The sequence below is a fragment of the Mustela nivalis genome, assembly GCF_964662115.1.
Source record: "Mustela nivalis genome assembly, chromosome: 1".
NCBI classification, from domain to species: Eukaryota; Metazoa; Chordata; class Mammalia; order Carnivora; family Mustelidae; genus Mustela; species Mustela nivalis.
In genome coordinates this window covers 21,593,451-21,613,939 of record NC_139020.1, presented here as the reverse complement: position 1 = coordinate 21,613,939, position 20,489 = coordinate 21,593,451, and the positions used below count along the sequence as shown (strand labels likewise).

At 34.2% G+C, this 20,489-nt stretch overlaps 1 long non-coding RNA gene across 1 annotated transcript; it reads right to left on the bottom strand.

Annotated features, from left to right (window-relative positions):
* Positions 1–6,507: 6,507 nt before the first annotated feature.
* LOC309843171 lies at positions 6,508–19,852 on the bottom strand. The gene is made up of 4 exons (XR_014299985.1): positions 19,572–19,852; positions 16,401–16,567; positions 8,718–8,789; positions 6,508–6,578 (listed from the first exon to the last, which is right to left on the bottom strand). It is a non-coding gene; the product is annotated as an uncharacterized lncRNA (long non-coding RNA).
* Positions 19,853–20,489: the final 637 nt, after the last annotated feature.

Here is a 20,489-nt window from a genome sequence, read left to right as displayed (position 1 = left end):
TGAGGATGGCTTCCATATGGCTTTACAGAGGAAAGCAACAGCAAATAACGGCTTTGAGAGCTTTAAAGAACAGAATGCAGTGTCCCATGCTGCATCCATGCTGCACAGGATAACTATAACTAAGCCATTAGAATTGAAATGTTTTCCTGTTTCTAGAATTCTTCAGAGAATAGTAAAGATGCTGAAAAGAATATATGGAAGAAGATAAAAGACTGTAGTTGAGAAAACAGAGGTTCTGGTTTTAGTTTTACATCTACCTGCATGATTTTGTGTAAGGCATTTCATTGGTCTGAATTTTAGATGCTCATTTGAAGAAAGGATAAGGATGGAATACAATGGTAGCTTTTGATCTTTTTGAGTCATAAACAGTTTACAGATTTGATGAAAGTCATGTCTCCTCTCTCCAGAAAAATGTCTTGCAGTTCCAATGGCACTTTTAATTTGAGGAATATAGTAAAGCCCCACAGTTTATTGATGGGTCATCTCTAGAGATTCCTACTAGTAAATAATTTCTGGCTCAAAATCTACAATTACATGAAATTCTGGAATCACCCTTTTGTATTTCTTCCTCCTCCTCCTCCTCCTCCTCCTCTTCTTCTTCTTCTTCTTCTTCTTCTTCTTCTTCTTCTTCTTCTTCTTCAGAGAGAGAGAGAGCTTGCAGTTGACGGGGCAGAGGGAGAGAGAAAATCCCAAGCCGGCTTCACACTCAGTGCAGAGCCTGAGGCAGGGTTTGACCTCACAACCTCTAAATCATGACCTGAACTGAAGCAAGAGTTGGATGCTTAACTCATTGAGCCACAAAGGCACTCTCATACTTTTGTTTATATGTTATCTCTATCTGGAGTTTACATGCATATTTGCAGATATCTCTTTTATCTAATAATATATAAGCAAAGCTCCCACCATCCTTTGTAAAGAAGAGTAGCAAAATAATTGATAATATTTTCCTTGGAACAAGAGGGCAGAAACACTTTAACTTGCACTGACTCCCTTAGTGTTTGGCATAGAGTTTGATATAAAACAAACAAATCCTTCAAAAATATTTGTTGCTCAATATTTCATGATACCTTATTTTGATTAAAACACTATGTTTTAAAGAGTTATAAGATAAAACTTTAATAATTTATCTTCCTTTGTCAATTAATCCACATGTCTCTTGAACTAAAAACACTGAATACATTGTCATTAGTGAATTTTATAATAAATTGAATATAAAATTTTGAAATCTCCATTACATAAATATTTAATCAATGTTTTCTTGGATCTCATTTATTCAGTTTAATGCTTCAATTTGAAAATCTCTACTCTGGATGTCTGGGTGGCTCAGTGGGTTAAGTCTCTGCCTTCGGCTCAGGTCATGATCCCAGAGTCCTGGGATCGAGCCCCACATTGGGCTCTCTGTCAGCAGGGAGCCTGCTTCCCCCTCTCTCTGCCTGCCTCTCTCTGTGTCAAATAAATAAATAAAATCTTAAAAAAAAAGAAAAGAAAATCTCTACTCTGCTATTTTTTTTCTTCCCTTTTTTTTTTTTTTTAAAGATTTTATCCATTTGACAGACAGAGACCACAAGTAGGCAGAGCAGCAGGCAGCGAGAGGGGGGGAAGCAGAGAGCCTGATGCGGGGCTCGATCCCAGGACCCTGGGATCATGACCTGAGCCAAAGGCAGAGGCTTAACCCACTGAGCCACCAGGTACCCCTTCCCTTATTTTTTTAAAAGAATTTGTATAAGGGATGCCTGGGTGGCTCAGTTGGTTAAGCAGCTGCCTTTGGCTCAGGTCATGATCCTAGCATCTGGGATTGAGTCCCGCATTAGGCTCCTTGCTCGGCAGGGAGTCTGCTTCTCCCTCTGCCTCCCATTCTGTCTGCCTGTGCTCGCTCTCTCTCCCTCCCTCTCTCTGACAAATAAATAAAATCTTAAAAAAAAAAGAATTTGTATAAAATGGATATTATTTTTCCTTTAATATTATTTTTTCCTTTTCTATTTGATAGAATTCAGTAAAAATATTTGGGCCTTGGGTTTTTTTGTGAGGAAAATGTTTGACTATTAATTCAATGTCTCTCTTAGTCATTGGTCTAGAGTTTTGAATTCTTCTTCGGTCAGGTTTAGTGTTTGTGCCTTTCTAAGAATGTCTGTTTCATCTTGTTCTTTGATTTGAAACATCAGTTTCAAATATAGTATTTCAACATAAAAATACTCATAATGCTTCCTTAAAATCATTTTGATTGCTTTAAGGTCAATAGTAATGCACTCTACTTCATTCTTGATTTTGGTAACTTGAACCTTCTCTCTCTTTATCTTGGTGAACATAGAGGTTTGTCAATCTTGTTGAACTTTAAAAAAATACTTTAAGTTCTACTGATTTTCTCTATATTTCTGTTTTAAATTTTATCAATTTCTGCTCTGATCTTTATTATTGTTTTCTTTCTTTTGGGGGTTTTGCTTATTTTCTCAAGGTATTTATTTATTTATTTATTTATTTATTTATTATTTTTTATAAACATATAATATATTTTTATCCCCAGGGGTACAGTTCTGTGAATCGCAAGGTTTACACACTTCATAGCACTCACCATAGCACACACCCTCCCCAATGTCCATAACCCCACCCCCCTTCTCCCAATCCCCCTCTTTCCAACAACCCTCAGTTTGTTTTGTGAGATTAAGAGTCACTTATGGTTTGTCTCCCTCCCAATCCCATCTTGTTTCATTTATTCTTCTCCTACCCCCTTAACCCCCCATGTTGCATCTCCACTTCCTCATATCAGGGAGTTCATATGATAGTTGTCTTTCTCTGATTGACTTATTTCTCTTCTACTCTGCTATTTTTAATGGCATTGTTATATTTTTCTTTCATAATCAGATTACTTTCATCTTTTATAGTTATCCTTCTTTTGTTTCCTAATTTTGTTATTTTCCAAGGCTCTATTTTGGACCATTATTTGTTTTGACATCTTCCTTTTTCATAGAGAGTTCATGCATTTCCACTTTTTTTTTTTTCCACATTGCACATTTATATTTGTAATTTGGCCTTATTTCACTTTAGCTCTGGAACTATGAACTTCACATACTGCCAAAATAAATAACTAATTGCACAGCACAACAAATGAATATATTGTGCTTTTTGCAACTTGAAATCTTGCTTGTGATACTTGATTCTTCCATAAGTGGTTCCCAGGCTCTCCAGGAAGATGTCGTGTCCACAGGATCATCTTCATCTGCCCAGCCCTCAATAGGAGAGAGGGAGTAAGAAAATTGTAAACAATAGACCTGGATGAAAGCTAAGTGTTTTCAGTCCACATTCTATTGGCCAAAACCTGATCACATAATTTTACCTTCCTAGGAGGGAGGAGGGGCACAGATAATTTTGCTTTGTATTCAGGAAGAAAAGAATGATTTGGTGAACACTTAAGAGACTTCAGAACGTTAGTCCTGGATCCTTTAAGTAATTCATGTTTTTCCAATATTGTTTGACATCCAGGTTTATTGAAGATCTTGGTAAAGGATAATTTGATACCTCTGCCTAAAACTTCAAAGAGAAATATGCCTTGGTTTAAAAAAAAGTATCAAATGAAAAATGCATAAAACCATAAATTTTCAGTAATTAGGGCCAATCTTCACAATTGAGACTTTTTGAAATATATAAGGCATTTACTTCCAAGAAATTCAGAGGTAACCAACAAATTGAGATTGTTTCATTCCTTGCTTTCCCATTGTGGTAATAACCCACGTACCCAGATAGTCTTACCATTTCCCTCTACTTTATTAAAGCTTGGACAGGCTTCTTCCTGACTCTAGGCTACTGACTTCCTTTCTCTTAGAACATTTATTTTAGAAAATTTGTAATTGAAAATTTTTTTTCCTCTACGCTTCTGAAATGTAAATCTTTCTAAAAAGTCTCTTACCAGTTTTACAACCAAAGACTGTTTCTTAAGGAGCTGGGAGCCATCTTTCTGAAATGTAATCATTAAGGAAGATAAAGCTTCTACCTTCCAGTCTAACTCCAAGTTGTAAAACTCCTTCCTATCGTGAAGACAGATGAAAACTTACTTTTCTTTTTTAGGGTAAAGGCAATTAGCAATAGAAATAACCTACTATCCTCTACCCCATATCTTAAAAACTCTCCCATATATTTTTTTTCTCCCAACAGATTAGAGTTCGGACTGCATTTTTCCCCTTCACCATGGCCAGAGTCTTTAATAGTCATCTTTATCTGTTCAACTTTTCAGGTTTAATTTTTGCTTGTATTTGTCTGGGAACATTCCCAAGTGTTATCTCAAACCTTGATCCTATTGCTACTTTACTTGCTGTTCAGATTTTTGCTGCTTTTAACTGTTCATATGAAATTTAACCTTATTTTTGATCAATTCTAAAGCTGTTTATATCCACTAATCTTGTTAAGTCTACCAGAGCATCCACTAAGCCACAGTCTTGCACATAACCAAGCTTGTGGTGTTGCTAGTATTATCAAGACTCGCCTTGTCAAGACTTCTTCTGTCTCATATAAGCTGAGACAGCCATGAAATCTGTTTATGGCTCCAGGCTTCCTGTCCCCAACTCTGCAGAATTTATCTGCGGTTATTCCTTCTACCTCTTCAAACTCAGAGAAGCTTTTGAATAATTAAAGATACTTAGGTTTTTTCACTCTGCTTTCATTTTTTTTTTTTTTTCCCTATGGTTTTTGGCCTTGTAAGATTCAACTGATTGCTTTAGCTCAACCTATTTTCTATTTTGGATTAGCTGCCTTGCCTGACCTGACATGGGTGAGGGATGAGGTACTTGGGTTAAGCTTTCTCACTGCAGCATACTCACTTTCTTTTCCCAGTTCCCAAACCACACTAGTTGCAAACATTTTCCTAAATTTTTGGAGGGGTGATTTACTTTCTTTATATTCGTGAGCCTTCACTGAATTTTTTCATAAATAAATAATCTGAATCTGGCCTAATAAATAAACTAATTCATAATACCCTTTATGCATTACAACAGGGACCCTCTCCATCTTCCACTTTTTGTGACACCCTTACTCTAGACCTTGGGTCCTTGAGGCAAGTACAAGAAAATAACAGTTTGTTTGTTTTTTTTTTCTCAGTCTTGTTAGAGTCAGCTTTTTCTCAGAAAATATAATGCCATAGTATGTCAATCCAGATCCACACATCAAAGTGAACACATATTTACACATCTTGGATTATTTTTATTATGAAAAATTCCAATTTTTCAACAGGTAGGAAGAAAAGGATATTAACCCCCCAAGCATACATCATTCAGATTAAAAATGATCAACATTTTTCTGAACTTGTTTTATCTCTTATTAATTTCTTCCTTCTTCCCTTATTTTCCTTTATTTTTCTAAGCAAATTTCAGAATTTCATAGCCTTTCACTCATTGTATGCTTATAAACTGTAGGGTAGGGCAGCTGGATGACTCAGTCATTTCAGTGTCCAATTCTTGGTTTTGGCTCAGGTCTGATCTCTAGGGGCTCTTTATCCGCATTCCAGCTCTTGATCCACAATCCAGCTCCACATTTGGGGAGGAGTCTGCTTAAGATTCTCTCTCCCACTCCCTATGCCCTTCCCCTTACTCAAACTCTCTCTCAAATAAATGAATAAATCTTTAAAAAATAGGGTGATTTTCTTACATAATCTCAGTGCCATTATTATACCAAACAAAATTTATAGTAACTCCTTAGTATCCTTAGTATCTTATCTCTTTGATGAATCCTTGATAGACTTTATTTAAATTTTCCTAGAGGTTGTCACAAGGTTAGGTTTAAAATGAATTTTTTAGAGGTCTAATGAAGGCAGTGGCATGCCTGGCTTATTTGACTGCTGGAGTAGATCATTTTTTAACATCCACCTTATCTACATGACACATTTTTTTCAGGAATAATAATAAGGTAAAACAAGTGGCAATAATGACCAGAGAAATGCAGAGTGAGAATTTTATTTTATGGAATTTCTTATGCATGAAATAATGGCAAAAGAATAAATATATATGTATAGTAAAGTGGAAAATAATGGAAGGGCTTGATCCCAGGACCCTGGGATCATGATCTGAGCTGAAGGCAGAGGCTTTAACCCACTGAGCCACCCAGGAGCTCCAGAATTAATACTTTTTAATTGCACTTCTTTTTTCTAAGATTTTATTTATTTATTTGACAGACAGAGATCACAGAGAAGTAGGCAAAGAGAGAGGAGGAAGCAGGCTCCCTGTTGAGCAGAGAGACCAATGCAGGGCTGGATCCCAGGACCCTGGGATCATAACCTGAGGCAAAGGCAGAGGCTTTAGCCCACTAAGCCACCCAGGCACCCCAATAGCACTTAAAAAAACAAAAAACAAAAAACAAAAAACAATCATGCCTATGTATTCATCTATTGCACTGATAGACAATATGGCAATTTTTGTTTTTGAGCCTTCCTTACCTTACACAGGTTTGTCAATGACTTCTTCAAAATTGATCTACTTCACATCCAATAGATATTATTTGCAGAATTATCAATCCTTTTTCTCTCCTTGTTGCTCAAAAAAAGCATCTTATTAATTTTAATTTTGAAAGCATTTTAATTTTCAAAAGTGTTCTTTCACCTGAAGTAACATATGCAAGTTGTTAAGAAAAGTCCTAAATATAAGTTTTGGAGAGAGTCATAAAAATTTACTTGGGAATCTCTTATAGTGTTTCATTTTTATTCTCATAATTTTACCATTAAAATATCTGAAGCAAAAATAAACATCATAAAATTTAATTATATTTATTAAAAACTTCTGAAGTTATTTTTCTTCTATAGTAATTATTTTAAAATGGCTGAGTGATAGCGAACACTGGCATTATTGATTCATTAATTGAGAATGAGTATCCGTTTTTGGTGAAAATATTCAAGGTATTACAATATTTCTTTTGATGTCTTTGACAGTATAAAATGAGCATCTTTTGTCAGTTCTCTGAGCATTCTTCTTTGAAATTTGATTCTACTATTTTTTGGAAGGTTCCATTTTCTTACTTTTGCACCTGCATAATTAATGGTGTTCTCTACAATTTTCATGAACCAATTTTCAAAGAATGGTTTCAAAGCTTTAAGGCTGATTCTGGCTGTTTGTGAATGCATTTTGCTTCTGATCAACCTCATTTAAAATTTCACATTGTGGAGAAATGATAACTCACAAAAGAAAAATTGCATATATGTCTTTCAAAAATAATAATTACATATGTGTGTGTATATACATATATATGTATATCCACATTATATATAGTACTTTGGAGACACAAAATGCACGGAAAGAAGGTCAAACAGTTATGAATTCTTAGGAAGTTATTCTCAGGATGAACATGGCATAGCTGTGTTTCCAAAGCAGTGGGAGATGTCTGTTATAACTACAGAAATTGTCTGTATTAACATCCATATAAAAATACTCTGTATTGATGTTTATTAAAGAATAAGTATTACAAATGTCATAAGTTGGGGCTTATAGAGATATTACTGAAACTAAACATAAAACAGCAGCGATTGTTTAGAACTTAGGCTAATGAAAGATATTTTCCACGATTGTTTAGCATTGTTGGCTCAGGGTGCTAATAAAAAGAAGACTGACTTTTAGTCAGCGTTATTATTGTTTTCAATTTTTCTACAGACATAGTACCTGTCTGCTTATTGTCTTTCCCCAGAGTAAACTGTTCCTACTACCCGACTCTTGACCTATAACTTCCCACTACCCGACTCTTGACCTATAACTGAATGAAGATTCGTAAGTCTTCATGCATTTTTTACTGTGGGAAGTTGGAAAGGGTGAATTAAGGAAGCTAGCCTCTCTTTCATTTAGCACTTGCACAAATCCCTGTTGCTGTCTTGCATCTCTTCTGCACTGAGTCCATTTCTTGCACTGAACCCTGACTTTGTAAAAAAACAAATCTGTTTACAAATCCTCCAGTTGCTTTCTTTTGCTTATAGAGTAATGCTTTTAATTCATTAACCTGGTGTAGCATTTCTCCCTGACTACCCCCCACCCCCACCCACCACAATCCTCACTTACCCACTCTCAGAGCGCAGGTCCCTCTGCCTGCCGTGCACCAAATTCTTTCTATGAACCCTCCTATGAGGCCTTGTATATGTTGTTTCTTTTTTTTTCTTTCAAGTTCTTGGTGATTTGGAGTAGGGAAGTTAAGACCCAGAAAAATACCTACTTATCTCAGAATGTTCCTGACATCTCTCATGCGAAATACATTTTTCTGAGTCGACATTTTAGGATGATTTCTTATTTCCCTTTAAAATCTCCAGTGTGAGAAATATGTCCACCATATGTTCAGGTAATGGTTTAAAAAAAAAAAAGTATAAAATGGGGTTATAGTGGAGCAAAACACATTTAAATCTGTTATGAAAATTTTCAGAGATGATTTAAAGATAAAAATTAGTAACTATGTCCAATTCTAGAGAACTTATCATAATGTAAATGATTATATTTTCCATAAGAAGGTTAAAAAAATTTAAAAGAAGGATTCATTAAAACTTCCTTCTGGTTTCCAGGGCTTTAGAGAAACAACAGTGAAGTTTTGTGAACATGGGTAGGTAAGATTTTCTTTTTCCTCTGTTTAAAGTTGTCATTTCTATCAAGTTAAAAGAAACTGTGTGCTTTATCTGTTTCTCAAAATTTTTCTGAAGGTATTAATGTAGGAAAAATGTAAAAGGTAAATGGGAATGATTATTTTCAGTTAGCTATAGTTTCTTTTCTTACCTCACAATTGGAATAGTGGTTGGAATTCCCATGTTTAATTGCATACAATTTAGAAATTCAAATTTTCATCACCTATGAAGCATAATGGACAAATGCATTATATTAAAATAACACTTTTTATACTTTTATAAGTATAAAATAATTCATAATCATGGAAAAGATAAAATACAGGCAAGAACATTAAGTGTTACTCATAAGCCAAAGGGAATATTTTATATATAAAATATATATTATATGTAGGTATTTCTTTTTCTTTTTTTTTTTAAAGATTTTATTTGTTTATTTGATACACAGAGAGAGATCACAAGTAGGCAGAGAGGCAGGCAGAGAGGGAGGGGGAAGCAGGCTCCAGCCTGATATGGGGCTTGATCCCAGGACCCCGAGATCCTGACCTGAGCTGAAAGCAGAGGCTTAACCCACTGAGCCACCCAGGCACCCTATATAGGTATTTCTTTTACATGCAATATGTATTTGTTTTTTTCTGAAACTTCTAACACATTTCATGCAATGAACTTTGGGCTACAGATATACAATGTTTTGTGTTTCATTTTGATATTAACCCAATATTCAGTGCTCACATTCAATGCTTTGAGTGTAAACTGAGTAAGTTTTTATTGTCAGCAAATTGATTCTTGTAATTATCCTTTAAATTAAAAAGTATGCTTTCTTGTTATTCTGTATCTCTTAATAATTTAAGGATCATGACGTCTTCTGAGATTCTATTGAAAACTATTGATCTTTTCCTCACCAATTAGCAGAAATGCACATAGATATAATTCTTCACATGCATTATCAAGATACCCATGCACACATTGAAATAAATCTATTAATGAATCCCTTAAAATCTTTGGAAATGAAGGTAAGGAAAGACCCTTATGGCATAGTCCAAAATATTTCCAAATTAAATCCAGAAAAATTGTATTAACTACATAATTTATAAGTAATATATTTTCTTTGTTGCTAGTTTATTATTTGGAGGAAATAGGTAGTAGTATTTAAATCATATTCACCAATTCTTAATTGTATCTGAATGTACCCAAGGCAGACATTGTTACATATTATTTCCAAGGTTTTAGTAGATATAAATTCTCATCATATTATACATTCATATGAGTATACATAGAGACATGAAAATAAACATGCACACTCTCTATGCCATCTTAAGTTCAGTGATGATGGTTATTCTCCCATTTAAAGTTATTATGGCCTCCGTTCTTGGTAACAGATATTAACAGGAAACAATGGAATTTTCCTGATGAGATAGTTTGGTTTTAGAAGTGTTTTAGAAAACAAGTAAAGTGCAAAGTTTCACTAGGTCCCTCAAATAAAAATGATGTAAACCCGCAGATGACAGTTTAATGGGTTTAGGCAGGAGGATGGGGCTATATAATATCAAGATAAATGGTGTAGAATCTCATGGATAGATTCAGTTACTGACTCTACAGATCAATAATGGCAATCATGATGATGATTTACTGTTAAGGAAACATATTTTGGTGGTATCTAGGGCTTGTCTGACAATGCATATTCAAAAGACATATTGAATGCCCTGAAATGCTAGCCTTGTCACTGATGATTTTAGTATTTTTTTTTGGAAATGCAGTTTAAAAAATAAAAAAAAGACTTTTTTTTTTCTTTTTAAAATTATTGGGCTGGATAAAAATACTTAAGTTATATCAATTGTAGCTGAATATTTTAGCATGTTTCAAAATATGACACTAACATTAAATTGCATTTCAGCCAGGAGGTCTAATATTAATCTTTATTATTTTAAAAGCAAACTCACTATAGATGAGGAAATAAAATAGTTTCACCTCTATTTACTACATTACAAAGAGAAAAGGTGACGTTGAAAGATTTTCATTATTGTAAAATTGCAAAATGGTACATTGTGTTCTATTTGGGGAGGGTATCAAGATTTCATGAATCTGGGCACCGTTGCAACCATTATGAGAACACTCATTGACATCTTTGCTATAAGAAAAATGGCACTTTTGCTCTGGACATAAAATCAAGTAATTAAAGGCTACCTCCTTTCCTAGAACATATGTCCTTACAAGCGCTGGGATCTTCACTATTTTGTTCACAGATGTACATGAAACCTATATTAGAAATATGTCTAATATATTAAACACTCAAAGATATTTGTTGAAAGAATATATCATGACGATGATTTACTGTTACTATATATTCATTAAAACTGAGGTCCTTATCTTCAGATTCTCTACACTCTATGGGTTTTATAGAAATTTGTTTTATTTTGGGCCCACTGAGATTGCCCAAATCACATCGATTTTCATGTATGTGGGAATGTGTATGTGTTTTGCAAATAAAATGTTGATTAACTTTTATTTCCTTATTCACATTCTCTATCCTCTCCAAGAATAATTATAAAGGGCTCTGGACAGTTTTTTCTGCCTTTGATTCCACTTTGCTTGTAGGGTACATTCTTTTTCAGAAATGCTTGCTGTCTAAGAGGGATAAGAGTGTTTAAAGTGTATGAGGGCAAATGCTGGGTTGCAATTTTAACTTTTTGTTATGAAATGCTGTTCAATTAAATTTCAGCTTTCAATCAATCAAATACTATAATTCCTTCAATTCCATTAAATTGCTAAATCCCACTAAATTCTTTTTTTTTTTTTTACTTAAAAGTTGATTAATTTCTGAGCTCATAAAATCCTTGGTTATTAATATAATGAGGGTATGATTTTATTCATAATTCTTCGGTTGGGATGAGGAAACTGAGGCTTTAAAATTTAGGAAACGAGCTCAAGGTCACAAATATGATGTACTTTATGCTTTGAAATGGTTCCTGAGACTTTAATTTTCAGAAGCTTAATATAAAACATTTCATGCATGCAGGAAATTATGCCTTCATATCTCTTTTGGGAAAGGAAAAATTACAATTGAAAATATTTCTCATTCAGATAGCCTGATTCTATTTGACATTTTAACTGTACTATCTTTAACCCATATAATGAATGGATTAGGTAATTACATTACTCTATAGATTCTATTAGCATAGGCAGACATTAGAATTTGGGAAACCAATTTGGCTGGTAGATTAGAAGAAGAAGTTAGTTGAAATAGCCTGAGGAAAATGAAAAATAGAATTCTTGTATGTTAAGTCACAGGTTACAAAATTAGAAGTCTACATTGTTCTTTGTTAAAAAACCTATCTCTTTCACATGATAATACACACTACCACATTTTATACAAATTCACTGTAGAACATCATACTTTTCCTTCTTGTTACTTGATATTATAATTCTTTCCCTTTAATGTAGTTAATAAAATGGTTGAGATTCCATAGTTCTTTCTCATGTCCCTTTTTATTATAATACACCATCACTTGAGAATGGGTGCTAGATGAACTCCACCTCTTGGATTTTTTTCACCTGAATATGCACATCATATGGTAATAGAGTAGCTTGCTGTCTGTTGGCTCTGTGGCCACAGCTGTGATGATCAGAAGTAGCATATGTTTGTAAGAGATGCTGAATATTTGATAAGTATTCATTTGTAAAATGAAAACCAAAGCAAACAAAGGACCTTTTAAAAGATGTTTTAAATTAATTGAAAAATTTTAAATGAATCTTATACTTCAAATAATAGTCATCATGCTTATAGAAAACTTGATGCCATAGAACTTATATGAGATTCTCTTCTGTCCTTAGGAAAATCTTTACAACTCCATTATTTTGATTTCTTACCACACTAGATGCATGGCACATAGTTCACAAAATGTAAGCTCAGATATGTGTTTGACATACAATGACAGAGCTAGAAGGGCCCACATTAAAAAAAAAAAAAAATATATATATATATATATATATATATATATATATATATATATATATATAAAATAACCAAGAATAAACTTCTAGGCTCTCATAAGAGCTACCATGGAATGAGCATTAAATACACATTTCACTAATAACTCATTTTGTCCTCAAACTCTCTATATTAGGAAACTGAAAGCTCCATATTGTGACGTGGCTCAAATCCGTGACCAGGAAGTCTGAATTCAGAACCCATTTCCTAATGGTTTTTGTTGATTGGTTTTAGACTAGGAATTGTAATAGAGGCTATATAATTAATATTACAAGCTCAATAAGCATTTTCATAATTACTTTAATATCTGTTTTTACTCAATCTTTTGTCTGAGTTTCACACGTTTAAGACTATTCCAGAAAGAAAATGATGCTTAATGTCAGTTGCTCAGAGTTCATGAATGTATGTATGTTTTTAATTATACAAAAAGCAAAAATAATTGTATTAGCAGTGTATGCTGATTAGCAGAGTTCTTCAGCAGTGCCATGACTACCAGTATTTTACTAGCCAAGAATCTAATATTACAGATGAATTAACAGAAGTGAAAAAAAAGCAACTTTCCTTCATGTGTAAGATGCTTTAAAATGTTCATTCCTGTTTAGTAATTATGAATAAATTAATTTTAAAATGGTGAACACTTTGTAATCTCAATAGATCAATTAACCTAATTACTTTAAGAAAGTGAATAGTTGTTTAACTACGTTAGGGGTTACTTTAGATGTGGGTTTGTTCAGAACAAGTTTATGAATAAAATCCGTTTCTAAAATATGAAGTCCATGGAAATAATCCAAGTTAAGATCTCAAAGCTAACTAAGTAGACTACTAATAAGAACTCTCATATTAGCTAAGCGGAATTATTCAGAGGTAAGCAACATTATCTGAAATTTCCAATCCCTCAGAACAGCAGCAATAGGATATTATTTTCAGATGTCTGATTCATTGCCAGAAGGATCCACAACATATCTCTATTCTGTGGTCATTGCATTCTTGAGACTTCCGTAGCATTATTTTTAGGGCATGGGATTGTTTTACCTTAAAGAAGAGAATATAATTGGATTATTCATACAACCTATGGACAACTTTAAGTATATACTTAAATTGTTAGTGGATGACTTGTGTCATCTAATCTTTTTTACATACTTGTTCTTTATGTTTTTTAACATTGTTTCCCTTTTAATGCATTTAGTTTTATTATTTATTTATTAATGTATTTATTTAAAATACATAAGAATCAGATTCTTTTTCCTTCATCCTTGTGACTCTCACTAAGTAGTTCTTGGGTATGAGTCAGGGGTTTGCATTCCTAACAAGTCCCAGGTGATGCAAGTGACTTAGGTGTTGTACTTGGAGAAACACTGACATATCATATTTCGAGTGTCCTGGATTGATTACTGACTTAGCAGTCTGCACTTGATCTTAGCCAAAGGGCTGAGAAGTGATGTCTTAGCAGTCTGTTCAGAAAAATTCCTTGACCTGACCTTGATTTTTACCTTTGATATGTACATATAGGTTAAGAATGACATATTTGAGATTTGGGTCTTAATACTGTTTACAAAGACAGGGGTGGGGATAAGAAGAGGTATATTCTGTCTTGTCTCTGGGCTACGGAAGGAAGGAAGAATGGAAGAGTTAGACAAGGAAGCTTGTCTCTAAGTAGACGTTTATCCATGGAGTTGAGACTGGAAGGGGACCACTGAAATTTAGAATCTTGTAGGAAAATGTACCTCAGGACAGACTTATGCCCAAGGTAATAGCATGATCCCAGATATTTTGCATGTACAATCATGATACAGATTAATAGAATAGAAATTGTTATTAGGTTTCTGTAAAATGGGAGGGACTTGGATAATTCCACAGGTTTTCTGTATACCCCAGCATCATAACTACATAGGGGATAGAATAACTTTCTATGTAAAGCAAAGTAAGACTGAGAGAGTATAAGGCCCAAGACAACCCCATTGAATTTTCTAATTTTCTGTAATCCCAAAGTGTTTCACAGCTAGGAGAGAGAGGAAAAAGAGAAAGAGAGAGAATTAATGGCAGATGTTGAAGGATGCTTCTGAGATGCACTCATTTATATGTAAAGATCAGGTGGAATAAGGGACACCTCAAATGATGCTTGAAGGATAAAAAATAAAAAGCAGATAGAAAATATCACACCTTTCTATAACTTGTACTGCCAAAACTCCTTTAGGGTTTTTCTTTTATTATTGAAGTATAGTTGACATGCAAGGTTATATTCATTTCAGGTGTATAACATAGTGATGTGAAAACTCTACATATGACTTAATGTGTAGTCACCATCCTCATCACATGAGATTATTACAGTATTACTGATTATTTTCCTATATTGTACTTTCTCCTTTTCATGACTTGCTTATTTTATAACCAGAAGTTTGTTCCTTTCAATCCCTTTCACTTAGTTTTCTTATTTTCCTATGACCTAAAAATATCTTCAGTCTTCTTCAAAATTCAGAGGCTCAAGATGACACAAACTTAAAGAAATAAAAGTTTCACTACCTGGCGGAGTTGGACTTTGAAACAAAAATAAATTTATTTATAGAAGAATAAAAATAATAATATTTATTGAATGCCTACAGTTGTGTCTTGCAAGGACTCAACATTGTATCTGAGAGAATTAATAAAAATGAGTGAATACATTGAATAATGATATGGACAGAATATTTATGATTACAGATATGCTCTTTTCTTTCTTCATTTTTTCCAATATATTGATTGAATTCATACTCTTTATCAGAAAATTGCTTTGGAAGAGATGAGTGAAAAAATCATGATCTCTTAGAGATTACATGTTGTCTTAGAGATTACAAAATAGTAGAAGAAATGCAAACTGCAAAGAAACAATCAAACAATTGGATGGTCACCAATGCTATGCAGATAACTTTAAGTTGGATAATATGTTAGAGTATTGGAAATGCTATTAGAGTAGGATGGTAAGAAGATATATTGACATAATGTTAGCTTTTGCTTCATAATAAACCATCTCCAAATTAAGTGAATTAAAACCACAACCATCTCTTTAATTTCTCAAACTATGATATGTCTATCTTATTGTTGGTTTAGGCTTTCCTATGTGTCTGCAGTCAGCTGAAGAACTGGCTGGGGTTGGATTATCATGAAAGCTCTTTCTCATACCGATGGAAGTTTGTAGACTGTTGGCTAATGGAACAAGAAATACTGGCTACATGTCTCTGGCCTTCCATAAGCTACTCTGATCTTGTTTACATGCCATAGAGTAATCACAGTGATTCTAATTGTCATAAAATAGAGAGCTGCAGAGTGCAATTGGAAAGTTTGCTTGTACAACATTTGTTATTATGTCAAGTCCCATGGCCAGTTCCAGCATCAGTGTGGGAAGGCACTACCAAAGAACATGTATATAGAAAGGGGAAGTTTTGTTTTGTTTTGGGCATGGGCCAGGATGGCAGGATAGGAGGCTTCTGACTTTCCCTCCTCCTACAGATGCACTGAATATACAACTAAAACATCAATTCCTTCTGAGAGAAAAACAGGAACTAGTTGAATGAATCCTATACATAAGGTGACTGAGAAGATATCTACACTAAAACAGGTAAGAAAGACCAAGATACACAATAACCATAAACCCCATCCCCAGTATGACACCTTACAATAGAGAGGAAATCCCACACTCCCAGTTTCTCTGCAAGGGGTAAAGAGTTTGTACCACACAGAAAGCACCTAAACTTTTAAGACTCATCACTTTCTTCACCTATCCCCTCCAGGTTCCTCATAGGAAGAGTAGGCAAAAATGTCCATCTCTTAGTCTTTCCCTGGAAGAGAATTGACTACAATTTTAAAAACACTTACCTCAGGGCCTCTGGGTGGCTAAGTTGGTTACACCTCCAAGTCTTGGTTTTGGCTCAAGTCATGATCTTAAGGTCTTTAGATGGAGCCCCATATCCTGTCTCTGCAGTCATCAGGAAGTCTACTCCTGTCCCTCACCCTGCTCACACTCTATTTCTCTTTCTCTGTCTCTAAAATAGATAAATAAAATCTTTAAAAAATAATAAAATGAAAATTTTAAAAAAAATGAACATTCACGAAATCAATAGAAATTAAACATCAGTGTGCCTGGGTCGCTCAGTGGGGTAAGCATCTGCCTGGGTCCTGGGATCCAGTCCTGCATCCAGCTCTCTGCTCAGTGGGGAGCCTGCTTCCCCATCTTTCTGCCTGCCTCTTACGTTTCTGAATAATTTCTGAATAACCAATGGTTATGTTTCTGAATAACTTTCATGACATGTTTCTGAATAACCAATGGCTGAAAGAAGAATCAAAAGGGAAAGAAAAGATATCTTTAAAGAAATAAAAAGAGAAACACAACATACCAACTTTATGGGATCAGCAAAAACAATTTCTTGAAAGGGAAGTACACAACAATAAAAAGTGATTTAACTTTACATCTCAAGGAACTATTAAAAAGAAGAACAAACTAAGTCCAAAGTAAGTAGAAGGAAGGAAATGATCGGGATTGGAGTGACTACCAGTGAAATAAAGACCAGAAAGACAATAAAAATATGTCAACAAAACTAAGAGCTAGGTTTTTGTTTTTAAAGATAAACAACATTTACAAGTCTTTAGCTAGACTAATGAAGGAAAAGAAAGAGAAAATCCAGGTAAATAATATCAGAAATGAAAGGTGAAACATTCCAACTGCTACTACACAAATGCTAAAGATCATAAGACATTGTTTTAAGCAATTACATACCAGCAATTACAATAACTGAAAAGAATTGAGTATATTCCTAGAAACATAGAACCTAACAAATCTGAATCATGAAGAAATAGAAAATCTCGAAAGACCTTTTATGAGTAAGAAAATTGCCTCAGTAACCAAAAGCTTCCCAACAAAGAGAAGACCAGGGCCAAAGAGCTTCACTGGTGAATTCTACAAAACAACTGAAGAAAAATTAATACCAATCCTTCTGAAAATCTTCCAAAAAATTGAAGAGGAGGGAGCCCTTCCAAATATATTTTACAAGGCCAGCATTTCCTTAGTACCGGAGACAGATAAGGAAGCTATAAGTAAAGAAAACTATAGGTCAATACTCCTGATGAACAAACATACAAAAAGTTCTCAAATAAAGAATTAACAAGCATAATTCACCAGCACATTAAAAGGTTCATACACCATGATCAAATGGAATTCATTCTTGGGATGCAAGGATGGTTCAGTGTATGCAAATTGATAAATGTGATAAACCACATTAACAAAATGGAGAATAAATATCATATGATTATCTGAGTAGATACAGAAAACACACTTGACAAAGTTCCTTATCTCATGGTAAAACTCTCAACATAGTGGGTTTGTAAAGAACATACATAATAAAGACCATAAATGGCAAGCCCACAACAACATCATACTCAATAGCAAAAAGCTGAAAGGTTTTCTTCTGAGATCAGGAATATAACAAGGTGCTTATTCTTAATTTTTTTTTAAAGATTTTATTTATTTATTTGACACAGAGAGAGAGAAACCACAAGTAGGCAGAGAGGCAGGCAGAAAGAGAGGGAGAAGAAGGCTCCCCGCTGAGCAGAGACCTGCCCCCCACCCACCAATGCAGGGCTCGATCCCAGAACTCTGGGATCATGATCTGAACCAAAGACAGAGGCTTTAACCCACTGAGCCACCCAGGCACCTGCAAAGATGCCTATTCTTGCCACTTCTGGAAGTTCTAGTCTGTGTAATTGGGCAAGAAAAATAAATAAAAGTCATTCATATCAGAAAGCAAGAAAATTGTTTCTGTTCACAGATGACATGGCTTGATACAAAATTTATATACATATATCAGCTGTGTTTCTGTACACTAAAATAAACTATAAGAAAAAAGAATGAAGAAAATAAACTCATTTGTCAATAGTATTGAAAACAGTAAAATAATACATAGGAATAAATAAGTCAAAGAGATGAATATTTTGTACAATGAAAACCATAAAACATGGATTATAGGAATCTAGAAGACACAAATAAATGGGAAGATAATTGTGTTTATGGATTGGAAGAATTAATATTGGCACATACTACCTACCTATCAAAATCCAACAACATATTCCACAAATGAAAAAAATCCTAAAATTTGCATGAAATCACAAAAGACCTCAAATAGCTTAACCAATCTTGAGAAAGAAGAGCAAAGCTAGAGGCATTACACTTCCTGAGTTCAAACAACATAACAAAGCTACAGCAATCAGAAGACTATGGTATTGAAATAGAAAGACACACGGATCAATGGAACAGAATCAAGAGCCCAGAAATAAACCCACGCACATATGTTGATTAATATTCAACAAGGTTCCCAGAATACGCAATGAATAAAGGATGGTCTCTTCGATAAATAGTGTTGATAAAACTGAATATTCACATGTAAAAGAAAGAAATTGAACCCCTATCTTAACACTATACATAAAACTAACTCAAAATGGATTAAAGACCTGAATGTAATATTAAATTCTAAAACTCCTGAAAGAATACCCAGGGGATAAATTCCTTGACATTGGTCTTAGCAATGTTCTTTGTGGTTTGCTGTTTGTTTGCTTTTCCACCAAAAGCAAAGGAAATAAGAGCAATAATAAACTAGGGGGACAATCTCAAATTGAAAAAAAAAAATTAGAAATTCATGCAACTATTTAGCAAATGAACAAAAAACCCCCTAGAAGGCAAAGGACTTGCTCAGACATTGTTTCCAAAAAAGATATGCAAAGGCCCAAAGGTATATTAATGCTCAACATCATGGAAACACAAATCAAAACCACAACAAGCTGTTTACATCACTCCTATTAGCATATCAATTATCAAAAAGGCGAGAGTCTTGGTGAAGATGTGGAGTAAAGGGAACATTTGCACACTGGTGGTGGGAAGGTAAACTGGTAGAATTAGTATGGAAAACAGAATGGAAATCAAAAAATTTTAAAAAGAACTACCATATGATTCAGCAATCCCACTTCTGCATATATATCTGAAAGAAATTCATCACTTACTTGAAGAGATATTTGCAGTACCATGTTCACTGCAGCATAATTTACAATAGCCAAGATAAGAAAAGAACCCACGTAGTCATCAAAGAGGAATGAACAAAGAAACTGTTATATCTATATTATGGAATATCTTCAGCTTTAAACAAATAAGACCAGAATCCTTCTTCTTCAAACACCATGAATGAAACTGGCAGGCATTATGCTAAGTAAAATAAGCCAAAGTCAGGAACTTCATGGTATTACTTACATGAGGGGAAAAAAAAAAAAAAATGGACACATAGAAATTGCAAGTAGAATGGTGGTTGCTAGGTGCTGGAGCATAGGAGAGAATGTGGAAAGGTGGGTCAAAGGGCACGCACTTTCAGTTATAAGATGGTAAATTCTGAAGATAGAATTTATAGCATGGTGACTATAATTAATAATACTGTATTCTATAATTGTAAATTCCCAAGAGAAATCTTAAAAGTTTTCATCCAAAAGTGAAAAAAAAAAAAAGGAAACTATGTGAGGTGACCAATATGTTAGTTAATTTGACTGTGGGAATCTATTCAGAATGTATAGTTCTAGGTTTAAGAGATAAAGAGATCGTTGTGTCTTTAATCCCTGGGTTTGGGGATGACTTGTTGTGAAGAAAAAGCTAAAAAGTGGGTGTCTGTTAGGTGCCTGGGTGGTTCAGATGGTTAAGCATCTGCCTTTTGGCTCAGGCCTGAACCCTGGGTCCTAGGATCAAGGTCTGTTTCAGGCTCCTTGCTCAGTGGCGAGCCTGATTCTCCCTCTGTCTGCAGCTCCCCCTGCTTGTGCGTGTTCTCTCTCTCTCTCTCTCTCTCTTGCTCTCTCATTCTCTAACAAATAAATAAATAAAATCTTAAAAAAAAAAAAGAATCCAGACCCTCAGGCAGAAACTTAAAAAAAAAAAAAAAT